The 13,030-nt window shown below is 34.2% G+C and overlaps 1 pseudogene; it reads left to right on the top strand.

The window, feature by feature from the left end:
* Nucleotides 1-4,228: 4,228 nt before the first annotated feature.
* On the top strand, nt 4,229-6,035 carry LOC143576505 (putative F-box protein At1g32420; annotated as a pseudogene).
* Nucleotides 6,036-13,030: the final 6,995 nt, after the last annotated feature.

The raw sequence follows: 13,030 nt of genomic DNA, 5'->3' as shown, positions 1-13,030 counted from the left end.
CTCTTGTCGGGCTTAGGGACACTGGGTTTGTTGCTAGGCATGCCGTGCTAAAGGCAGAAGCAGGAAAAATTGCTAAGCACGAGAATACGTGTGTGGAGAATCAACACGCCTTCATTCCTTTTGCTTTTGACACATTTGGGTCCCTTGCCCCCGATGCTGTTGCGTTTCTAAAAAGAGTTCAGCGGGTCGTGCAAAGTAACTCATCGAAGCCGAAGAACGATAACTTTGTTTTCAGTAGGATCGGTTTTGCCATTCAAAAGGGAGTGGCGGCGCAGCTTGTTGCCCGCTTACCTGCCTCTTTATTGTAATTGGAACTATTTTCAACAATATTGTTCTTCACAGAGGTCAAAAAAAAAAAATTAAATTTAAAATATTACTTTGATCTTCACATCAGTCAAATCGATCTCCTCCATATATGTAGGAAAATTGGTACGTAACAAAGATCGTGGTTGTGATCTTCTTCAAAGGTTTGAAATTAGGGTTGTTCAAACGAAATCCTATCCCATTGCCATCGATAGTCTTACCCTAATCCTTACTCGTAACATGTATTAAACTTTATATAAATTTTGCATTCCGGAAGTAATCAGAAAAGAAAAGAACATGAGTTAGAAATATAGCTATTGCCCTCCATACTTTGGTGAGGCTATTCATTAGTGTTGTTAATGTAAATAACTAATTGTTCTAGACATTAATGAATTAAGTTAAACTAATTAAATACTTATCAAAGGGTCTTGGGCCTAGTAATACGGAAGTGTTGTATAAAGTTTTGTTTTTCAAGTTGTTAATGTTCAAATCCCACATGTGACAAAAAAGAAATAAAAAAAATTAAAAAGCCATAAAAAAGTAATCAAACATTTACGTGTGTTTAGTTATGTAAAGGTACATGATATCTGATTTTATCATTTTGTTTTTCAAAAATGATGTTTTAGGACCATTTTCACGAAAGGTGTAAAAATCATTGCATTTCACAAATGGTGTTTTTAGAGTTTTTAACAGAAACGTATGTGTTAATGGCCTTTTGTCCTTTTTCACATAAAACCGGACTTTGAAACCCCGGGATAGTATTAGGGGTGAAAACGAGCCGAGCTGCCTGTGAGCTACTCGAGATCGGCTCGCCAAAAAGCTCGAAGGAGCCGAGTGTAATCGAGCCCAAGGTCGAGCCTAAAAGTAAGCTCGTTTAATAAACGAGCCCAAGCCTCAGCTTCACTTATCGAGCTCGAGCTGGCTCGTGAGTCTAAACGAGCATGCCATTTATATAATTTCTTGAAATATATATTTAATATATATATATATAGTGCTATAAAAAATAAATAAAAATAACTAAATAATATATATTATTTTATACAGAATATATATATATATATATATATATATATATATATATATATATATAATTATATTATTTAAAAAATAAATTACAAATGGTAAACAAGCCGAGCCCGAGCCAAGCTCGAGCTTGAAAATCTACCCACGGGCCGAGCTCGAGCTTTGGAAATAGAGCTCTAAATGAGCCAAGCTCGAGCTCAAGCTCTATGTAAGTTAAACGAGTCGAGCTCGAGCCTAGTCGTGCTCGGCTCGTTTGCACCCCTAGGTAGTATTTTTGGGTCAAACCAAGCTCCGTAACCCTGAATTGTTTTTTTGTTCGTTTTTATTTCAATACTCACTCTCCAACCCTAGTATAAAAATAAACAAACATTTGAAGATTTAATCTTGATTTGTTGAGTGATTAAAGATCGGGGTTTGTTATGTTAAGTTTTATATAAATTTATGTTTAGTATGGTAAGTATATTATGGATTATTCTAGAATAAGTTTGTCATGTTTTTCAAGTTATGTTTGTCTTGGATTACAAGTTAGTAGGTCTAGATTATTAGTTTTACTTGTTTGAGTTAAGAGAGGTCTCTTCTCTTGTATGTTCGTGAAATTATGTTCGTTTGGTTATATGAAAAGAGTCGAGGGTTGTCACCCCAATATCTCATGTTCGTTTGTCTGATAAGTTCGTTTGATATGATTGTTTGACCCGTTAAGATGTTTTGGTATGAAAATTCTTGAACTCTATGCCAGATAAATATTTATCTGTTGTTTCTTTGATGGAGCTACTCGTAGACATTGAAACAATGGCTTTTGAAGATGTGGTTGGACATTTAAAGGCATATGAAGAAATAAACAAGTTCAAGAATGTGAATGAAAGTTCATCCCAAAGTCAGCTCATGTTCACTCAAACCGAAAAGAAAGTTGAAAACTACCGAGGACGTGGTAGAGACCATGGAAGATACAACGAACGAGGAAGAGGGAACCCAAAATGGAATGGTGAACGTAAGAATGATGAACGGGGTGAATACCGAAAAATAAACCCTGAAGAATGGGAAGATAGAAGGAAGTATGTAACGTGCTACAACTGTGATAAGATTGGGCACTACTCGAATGAATGTAAAGAACCAAGCAAAGGGAATGATGATGTGAATTTGACAAAGAAAGAAGATGATGTTGATCCTTCTTTGTTTATGGTAGTTTGTTCAATGAAGATAATAAGTTTAAATGAAGAAAAGGTTATTTCTGGTATGTTTGAAAAAATGAAAAGAATGAAGGAACGTGGTACTTAGACAATGGTGCAAGTCATCATATGTCAGGAAAGAAAGAGTTTTTTACTACCTTGGATGAACGAGTTTTGGGTCAAGTGAAGTTTGGTGATGGATCCGAGATCGAAATCAAAGGTAAATGTAATGTGACTGTGGTAAGATTGGTGAAAAGAAAATGTTTTGTGATGTTTTCTATATGCCTAAGTTGAATACCAATCTTCTTAGCTTGGGTAAGTTGAATGAAGAAGGATGTAAGATTGAAATAGCCAACGGGATTTTGAGGCTATATGATCCAGAATGAGAGATTGTTGATGAAGGTTCAGAGAAATCTGAATATGACGTACAACATCAAGCTTCATGTGTGTTGTAATCTTAACAACTTTGAAGATGAAAAGAGAAAGTTATGATGTGAAACCGATTATGGAAGTGAGGGATATTCGGTTTGGAACAATTCCAAATGATATGTTTGGAGTTTGTGAAAGTATTGGTCAAGAACGAATTGATGAGAATAATCGAGTTGAGAAAGAAAATGGCAATATGGCTTCAAAGTTAAGTACGGAAGGAACGGATGTTAAGTTTGAAGAATCGGTGAAGCAAGTATGCTATAGTCAGTTGTAAAGGAGGAAAAAATGCAATAAGAAATACAATTCAAGATTAAATGGGTGAATGAAGATTTAATCTTGATTTGTTAAGTGATTAAAGTTCGGGGTTTGTTTTGTTAATTTTTATATTAATAATTGTTTAGTATGGTAAGAATAGTATGGATTATTCTAGAATAAGTTTGTTTTGTTTTCCAAGTTGGGTTTGTCTTGAATAACAAGTTTAGTAGGTCTATAAATAGGGTATAGATTATTAGTTTTATTTGTGTGAGTCAAGAGAGGTCTCTTCTCCTTGTATGTTCGTGAAGTTATGTTCGTTTGGTTATATGAAAGGAGTCGAGGGTTGTCACCCCAAATCTCGTGTTCGTTTGTTTGATAAGTTCGCTTGATATGACTGTTTGATCCGTCTGGGTCAACAACATTAGGCTGCATGTTGAAAGTTTAGCTTCATATCATTGGTCAAGAAGTCACAATCTCAACCCGGATTGCGCGTCAATCTTATAAATTATTATTTTTTGTTTTTTGATAATAATAATAATAATTAATAGTAATCACAAGGATTCAATTACAATAAAGAGATATGTAAGCGGACAACAAGTTTCATAAATGAATAATTACAGTTTTATAAACTCTCATGTTTTAAAGTTTGGCTTCATATGAAAATGACCAGGACCATGTTCTAACACGTCTATGTGATAGGGATCAATTGAGTGGATCAAGCATCAAAGAACATAAAGAACAAAGATGAATAAAGCTTTAAAATAAGAAGACTGTTATATGAATAAATTCAACGTGTGAGTAAACATGATCGTGTCTTGCATCATGGGTCGGGACATTACCTTTATATATTTTTAATAATAATAATCTTCTTGTGAACTTTTTTATATTATTCAAGACCATTACCTTTATTTTTTTTAAGAGTGAGTGAGTGAGTGTTATATAAAACCACATGTAGCGGTTTAAAAACTGTAGAATACATCAGTTTATTGGCAGACGCACGCTTCATCCACAAAAACCAAACCCTAGTTATGGTTTCTCGGCTGCATCAGTCAATGGATGACGCCTTACCAGAAAATCTCATCCTGGAGGTTTTATCCAGACTTCCGGTCATGCGTTGCAAGTGTGTGTGCACAAAGTGGTGGGATCTTCTTTCCGATCCTTACTTTGTTGGTCTTCATCTCTCCAGATCGCATGAGGCACTGATGGTTCATGAGCACACCACTTGGCCAGGAAGTCTAGTGTGGGTAGATCATGATATGGGCCAGTGGAATCCAGTCATGGGCATTAGTCTTAAATTTTGTGCTCGTAAAAATCTTTTGTGAATGGTTTGGTCTGCTGCACTCACGGATTGGATGACTTCTACATATTAAATCCTGTCATGGAAGGATACATCAATCTTCCTAAACCACGATTGAAGGGTGTGGTACGTTATGGTTTCGGAGTATCAACGGCAGGGGAATATAAAGTGATGTTGCTCTGTGGTAGTGTATTATGCTCAGATGCATATGATATAGTACCAGAGGTTTACATGGCTGAAATCGAGGTTTACACTCTTGGTACGCCTGAACGGAGAGTTTTGGGACAAACCCCTAATTCCCGCTTTAACTTTGCGGGGTATCCAGAACCTGGTGTATATGTGAATAGTCATGTCTATTGGCTTGATGATGGCCGGGTTTATGATTTTGATTTGAATAAGGAGACATTTGAGTTATGTCCATCCCCTCCGGGACCACCGGGAGAATCTATGCAAATGTTGGGAGTTCTGAAAGGTAGGTTGGGTCGGGTTTCTTGGGGTTCGTTAGGATTGGAGGTTTGGGTGATGAAGGATGCATCTTGGTGTAAAGAGATAACTATAGAAAACCCTATTCTTCCGTCAAGCGGGTGGAGGAGACTCTTGTGTCTCACTGATGGTTTAAAAGGTACTGGTATTTTGATGGTCCAAGTTCAATCAACAAATGAACTGCTGGCGTATTGTCTTAACACGAATACTGTTCTACACTCAAATTTGCATTGGGCCAGCATCGATTCGATAATGACTTATCGTCCTAGCTTGGTTAAACTCTACGACTTTGGATCTGTGGAAGTTCATGCTCTCTAAACAGGGTAAGTCGTCTACATGTTAGCATCGTTGCTTTATTATCTTTCAAACAACAGGCTGAAGAGCTAAGGAAAGAGGTTTGATAGGTCGCTATTCATCTAGCTTAAAAGGAATTTGGCTAATTTATGTTTAAGAGGTCATTGAAATTGTAGTTAGCCAATGAGTTGTAGTCTCTGTTAGGGCAACATTAACAATGTCTTCCTTTGGCCTTTGCTTTGATCTAGTCTCCAAACCAATAAATATAAAACCTATTCCAAATTTTAGATAACTAGTGTCACAATATTATGGTATTAATAATAATTAATGTATTGATTATTTCATATAGCTTTTCAAGATTTTTATACTATGGTTAAGGAGGCTTTACTTGCATACTTTGGGTGGTTTTCAGCATGTTTTACACACTGAACATTTTTACATGTTTCTTTAGCCAAAATTATTAACATTTTATCTAGGGGCGTTCAAGAAAACTGAAAATTTGAACAACAACCGAAACTGAAATAAACTGATCCGAATTTTTATTCGGATAGTATGATCGATCCGAATCGAAATTAGTTATTTGGATGTTCGGCTCGGATTCGTATTTGAAAATTTAAAAATGCGGATCATTCTGTTTAACCCGAATAAGTGTATAACATGTTTTTAGTAGGATATGACACGGCCCATTGAAAATTTCACACCTGTTTGTCTATTTATTTGTTCTTATTTTTCTTTTTGTAGAGATGAGAAATCTATAGATCGAGGGGATAAGGAGCATGTTGGTTTGCTTGAGGGGATAAGGAGCATGTTGGTGTGCTTGTTGGATCATGAAGGTTGTGTTTTTTTTTAAATTTTTACGAATTATGATGGATTTATTTAGACTTTGTTTTTTGAAGTTTGAACTTGAATTTGTTTTCAAGACTGCTTAGTATTTTCCGGTTTTGCATAATGTTTGTTGTGATTTTAAACTAGTAAAATTAATGTTAGGAGCCGAAAGTTAAGAAACAGGAACCAAAAATTATAAAAAAAAAAACTGTTATCTAGCTTAATCAGATCACTTGGATCTATCCAAATACGGTCCAAATTAAATTCAGATAGATTTAGATCGGATTGCAATATCTCTAATTATGATTGGCTCAAACCGAATGGGGTCCCAAAATTTTCTAATTTGAAAATTCCGAGCTGAATAAGCCGAATAATTCATTATTTGATATGATGAACACCCCTAATATGAACTCCTACAATAAAGGCACAAAAACTTTATATCTCAGCTTATAGAAAGTTATAAACAACTAGATATCATTCAAATTAGGTGAACTTTTGCATTTAGTTTATAGTTACGGAAAGAACAGTGGGATGCGTTTTCTTCAATGTTCGTTATGTATGATTCACAGTTTATGGCTTAAAATGTATATTTCTAACAAAGCCAAACCTATAAAAAAAAACTAATTCAAACCTCACCTAATTCCTGTAAAGAGAGAAAATTTCCAAGTGAATTAATATACACTAGTAGATGTGTCAGCGCGTTGCAGCGGGACACCACGAGGATTAGGTCGGTATGAGTAAGGTTCCCGACAAAGGCGCGACATAAATTTGATGGTGTCGTTACAGTTTGTGATAGTATGGTAGTTTGCTATAGGTTAATGCAACACATGCTAGTGTAGGCTAAGTAAAAATAAGAATAACGAAACAAAGAGTGAATAACGAAACAAAGAGGGTAATAAGTCTTTAACATCAACACCAGAGAATTTGCAAGGTAAGCATACACTTGACTAACTTTTAATTATTAAAACATTTTATAAACAAATCTAATGAAAGAAAAGGCAGAATATCTAAAACAAAACGAAGGCAAACAAAATGAACAAAAAACTAACTTAACTATAACATAAGTAAACAATACAATAATATCTTTTGCCATTACATAGTATAAAAAAAAAGTTTAAGAGATCATAAGTAAGTAGTCAAGTAGGCTTATAAGATGTCAAGGGATATATAGTCCCATTAAAAGCTATCGGTGATCAAAGGTTCTCTTATACCTTGAAATTAAATGTGTAGTCTAAAATCAACTTAACTACCTGTTTTACCATTTCGACGCTTTTTAGATTCTTGGTCAACTGTTGACTTTCCTCCTTTCTTGCAGGTCCTGAACATGCCACCCTTGGACTGTTTACAAACCCTTGAACATGCCATCTTTTTTTGCAGGTCAACTGTTGACTTCCTCCTTTACAAACCCTTGGACTGGTTACAAAGGGAGTCGGCTTGTCTCGTTTACAAACAATCCAATTTCAAGCTAGCCGTGAGTTTTTTAAGCGCTATTTAAAACTTAAGAAATGCTTGTAGTCTGTGGACCTGTTGGTGCAGCTATTTGGTTGTTGAGAGTTGTCAAAATCACAGCATGGTTGCCTTCGTTAGAGAAAGCTTTTCGCTGTCTCCTTTTCACAAATCTTAAAATTGTTCCATTTCGCCCTCAATAAAAGCAACTAACCTATGCCAACACATATCAGAGAAGCTTTTGCAGCATCAATTTTTTTTTTTCAAAAAAAAAAGACATTAAATGATTTTTATAAACTTGACTTTGAATGGTGTAGATTAGCTTAGGACATGTCACCTTTGCCAAGTCATCAGCTTTGTTATCAATTATTGAGGGTTTTCATCTTGAGACAGGCAAAATGATGGCTATTTACTTATTTATAAGTTTCAAGAACCCTTAATTTTAAACAAACAGAAGAATGAAAAGATCTTTACCTTGCTTTTGCAATATATTTAGGGAAATTAGACATGCTTTCCATACCACCAGGCTAGTAATATAATATCAACATACAACCAAATCCCGCTAGTAATATAATATCAACATACCAGATTTATTGTCAGTTTTTTGGGTGTTGGATTCAGGTTTTTTGTTTTGTTTCTGTCCAGTTACAGTTTATTCGGTTTTTGGTTTGAGTTTGCTTTAAGTCTTTTAGTTTCATTTAAGTTTGGTTTCAACGTATTCGGTTTTGTTTCAGTTCAAGTTTCGTTTTTCCGGTTTCATATTTCTATCGGTTTCAATTTTGATTTTGATTGTTTTGGTTTTTGGTTTAGTTTCAGTTCGTTTTGTTGTTGGTTTAGTTTCAGTTTCATCTTTTTAGTTTCATCATTGTAAAACAACTGAATTGTTAAAATACAATACAGTAGTTGCGTACCTTTCCAGCATAAAGATCAATCTTTCCGGGAGCACGACCGACATATCCAAAATCGGCATTGACCGTAAGATCCTAAATAAAGAAAACACCAAATATTCTGAGCTAACAAATATTGATAAGATTTTATAAATAAATGTAACAGAGAGTAAACTTGAACTGACCTTAAATGGCATACCGAGCACAAGTTTTGCAGCTAATGATTTATAAAAAAGCTCGGGTGACCGGATAAAATAAGGATTTATAAAGAATATATATGATATTATGATTAAAACAAATTAACATTTTTAAAAAGGATAACTAACCTTTAGTTGATCCAGAGTAACAGACATGAGAACCGAGCCATCACGGTGAAGTGCACCTATATAGTCAACCTCTTCACCCTGTCATATGTTTAAGTCAAAGGTGCTCTTTAGAAAAATATAAAAAAGCAACATGATGATGTTATGATTAAAAAGTTAAAATATAACAACAATTTGTAAAGAGTAACAAACTAACCTCCTTTTGAGCAGGTAAATCACCAGTTCTCCTTTGAAAATCAAAATAACGTCTATGTTTTTCTTCAAATGGTCTAGAAAAGTAAGTGTAAACAGAATAATAATAACAATAATAACATATGGGTTAGACTTAGGTCTATAAAATAATTGAATGTTCAGCGAGAAGTTAGTTTATTTAACAAATTGACGAACATGAACAAATGTGTCATTCTGTTAGTGAGCATTCTTCTTATTATCAAAGCATATTATTATTATATGAACAAACATTATGAATTTATAAAATAATAAAAGTAGCGTGAACAATATTATGACCTGAAGAAGTGTCCCAATGCCAATTGCAAATTTCATACGCCCATCTTCACCTTCACCAGCTTCAGTATTGACAAATATAACACTTTTTGTTTAGTTATTCTCAAATCAGCATAACACCACTACATATAAACAACTGAAACCCAAAAACTATCATCCAAAACCAGAATTTAATATAGTATATCAACATGACACCCAAAAAAAGGTAGGTTAGCATCAATGGTACCTTATTTAAATCATTAACCAAGGCTGTGACCCGACCGAAAACGACAATCTGTAGAAACCTAAGTGAAGATTACAATATAAACATCCAAAAAACACAAAACAACAAGCGAAGAAAAGGTCGAAGAAAGAACCTGCAGTTAAGCCGGACACGCCAAAAAAGTTGCAACAGAGAATCTAAATTGTTGATGATAGTAACCCTAAACCATACACCTAAATAAACAAACAAACATGAATTAAAAGGAATTGATTAGGATTCCACCATAGCTTGATTGCAATTGAAGGTTGGCAAATACAATCTTCTGAAACATGAGCAAATAAACATAGATTACATACTAATTTCAAATAACCCTAACAATCGGTTGTATGAAACGTAAGATTACCTTCAATCATTTATCGGTTGTGGGCATAGAAGGAGCCCTGGTTATTGAAGGAGCTGTGGTTATATTTGTAAGGGGGAACGATAATTGAAGATACGTCTTCAATTGATTTAACGTTTCAATTGATGAAATTAGTGCCAACAGTCGGCGTTGAATTGAATTCGCCGGAAAATATTAAGAATACGCTGGAGACATTGAATGTTAGGGCGTCTTATGAGAGAGAATTGAGGGAGACAAAAGTTGTCTATAATGTAATATAGATATAGATAATTACATCCAATGCATGACTGCATGGAGTTTATACAGTAAATCAATTATCTGTGACACTACAGTGACGATTGTATATGAATTTTGAAAACATGTCAACAGTAAAATCAATTTAACCTGTATGATCGATCGGTCATATTAGTATTACTAGTTACGTGTTTAACTGCTCCGTCTACAAGATTTAAAGTTTCCAAGACGAGTATGAAAATTGAGCCTTGTAATTTTTTTTAAAGACGAGTGCTCCTCGACCCTCGTGACTCTTGAATTTCCGATTACCATCATGGATAACGAAAATTGGGCCGGTTCATTCATCCAGTACTTAGGCCCGATTATTAATTAAACAAATTGGTAGCCCAATTTATCACTGTACTACTAAAACTTAGAAGACTCAAATCCATTATATTGTTTTTATTTGGACCGACTAAATTTTAGGCCCTTTATATAAACCCAGACACATACATAAACATTTCTTTCTTTACACATATAATTTTTTCTTAAAAAATTTCTGGCCCCGTCAGAGTGAGACAGCGGCCGAGCTTTATATGGGGCCGTGGGCCTGGTGTTCAAGGATGAAGAAGCCATGAGTAAATGTGATTTGAAAATGATCAAACGAATATCAAGGATCACGAGTAAGATCCTTGATGTATATTAATCAGAATCTTTGACTAATACTGGTGCCCATAGTATTGTCGGGAATCACCTATATATACAAATCTAGAACAAGCTTAAATGACGGTTATTTTTGGCACCGGTTATAACTACCAAACAATCATCAATGAGACTGTTGTTAACTGTCATCTTATCCGGTTATAATAGTACTAATGCTTAGTTTATAACTTTATATAATCTAAAACTAACCCGTAAACGAAAGGCCTGGTCTTCTTCTTGGAAACTGATTTGTTTGCTTCCTCGAGAAGCTTTGCTTCTTGTCCAAAATCAACCTGATGTCTGCTGATCAATCTCTTAGCTACATTCCAATCCTCACCAAGACAGAGAGCATAGTCATCTTCATTTATATGTGAAATGTTTGCAGTTTCTTCTTCTAGGATTTTAGCCTTATGTGAAATGTTTGCGGTTCTTCATCTAGGATTTTAGCCTTAGAAGAAGAATGATTTTTACGAGTTGAACTCTCACTAGATTTTTTAATTATTGGCAAATTGGATTTTAATAATCATAACTTAATGCTGTTGGCCGATAATAGTCTAAACTTTGAAAATAGTTGTCAGTGGTCCCAACTTTCACACTATTTGTTTTCATTGGACCCCGTTGACGTCAAGTTTTTTTTTTCAAATTTCAAACTAATATTTTTTGGCTTTTGATCGGAATGAGAATACAAGTCGATTGATGTAAAAGTTACCCCAAACGGTGGTCCAAACGACTAAAGAAATGACTAAAGGATGCTCCAATTCCGGTGTTAAAACTTTTAATTAACAAAAAACAAGTTGTTTGAAGCGCCGTTTCGAGTTAAATTTTACATCAATCGATTCGTATTCTCATTCCGATCAAAAGTCTTAAAACATCAATTTGAAATTTGGAAAAAACTTAACGTCATTAAATTTTTTTAACAGAGGTCCAATGAAAACAAATAGTATAAAATTTGAGACCAGTGACAACTATTTTCAAAGTTGAGATTATTAAAATCCAATTTTCCTTAATTCTTTGGTTCCTTGTTTGGTTACTTTAGTTTTTCTTAATATATTCTGATGTATGTTTTTATTGATTTGTTATGTTTTGTGATTATGTGGGATTTATATTTTTCGTAATGAATCATATAAAATTTGTTTTTAAGGGTATATTTATTTATGTTTTTGGTTAGTTGTTAGCTTTGTTTGATAATAGTGAATGTATATTTGGTTAATGTGCCACCTTGAATGGGCACATGGATGTATTAATTTAGTATGATCCATCATTTTTTTGTTTAGTATATAATTTTGTGCTTCATAGAACATCACACTTCCATACAACTTTATCACACTCACGAACAATCAAACCCACAACTTTATTCACCTCCTCAAAAAGGTTGCTTCGCATTTCTTATTTATTGCTCTACGTTCCTAAACCTCCTTTGAATGTATTAGTAGCCTCCTAATCTTGCAAAAAAAAAAGTTGACAAATTAAAGTAATCAACCAGCAAGTTACAGACATTGAGTGCAAACATCCTGAAATTTGGTGATTGGTCTTTAAGAAACATAGAAAGTCATTTGATCCTTATCTATCATAAAATGCTAACAAACATGCAGTTCATGCATCCAAAAACCATAAAACATCACTTAAAATATTCACGAAAACAAATATTGTACATTGTCACCTGTCACCTGATGACATTACCAAAATTTACTCTTTCCGAGTTGACCCGTTCCAAACGCTATGCCAACCAGCCCGACCTGACATGCAATTCATACAAAAAAATAAAATAAAAAAAATGGAAAAAGATAATTTTTCATACAATGTCAACATAAGCATTAGTTATCATTAAATCCCATCTTTATTATGAGGACAAATCAAATTAGTAGTATTAGAACTTAGAAGGGTACCATAGTAATCTTAGTTTCTTAGCTAAAACCATATATTCAAAAATGAACTCATATCTTATTATCATAAGATTTTATTATGGTATAAACTTAATATTTTTGTAAGGACAAATCCACAAACCAACTTGGTAACTTTGAAAGGGTACTATAGTAATCTTTGCTTAAACGTGTTAGATTGATGGTGGGTTAAAAATTGTGTTAACGAGCCGAAAATAGGTTAGTTGGTCAACCTATCTAACTAAACAGATCGCCCTGACTGTTTAACCTGTTTATCTAAAAGGGCTAACTCGTTTAACTCTGCTCGATTAAAAGGGTTACCCACTAACCCATTTAAGACCCGTCCAACCAAATTTGTTTACAACCCACCAACTCGATTAACATATTTTACCAGTTTG

The sequence above is a fragment of the Bidens hawaiensis genome, unplaced genomic scaffold (assembly GCF_021521415.1).
Source record: "Bidens hawaiensis isolate Kalapana, Puna unplaced genomic scaffold, B.hawaiensis_p1.1 tig00028231_1, whole genome shotgun sequence".
Classification (NCBI taxonomy): Eukaryota; Viridiplantae; Streptophyta; class Magnoliopsida; order Asterales; family Asteraceae; genus Bidens; species Bidens hawaiensis.
The sequence above is the reverse complement of the archived record's forward strand: the minus strand, read 5'-3'. Positions and strand labels throughout refer to the sequence as shown.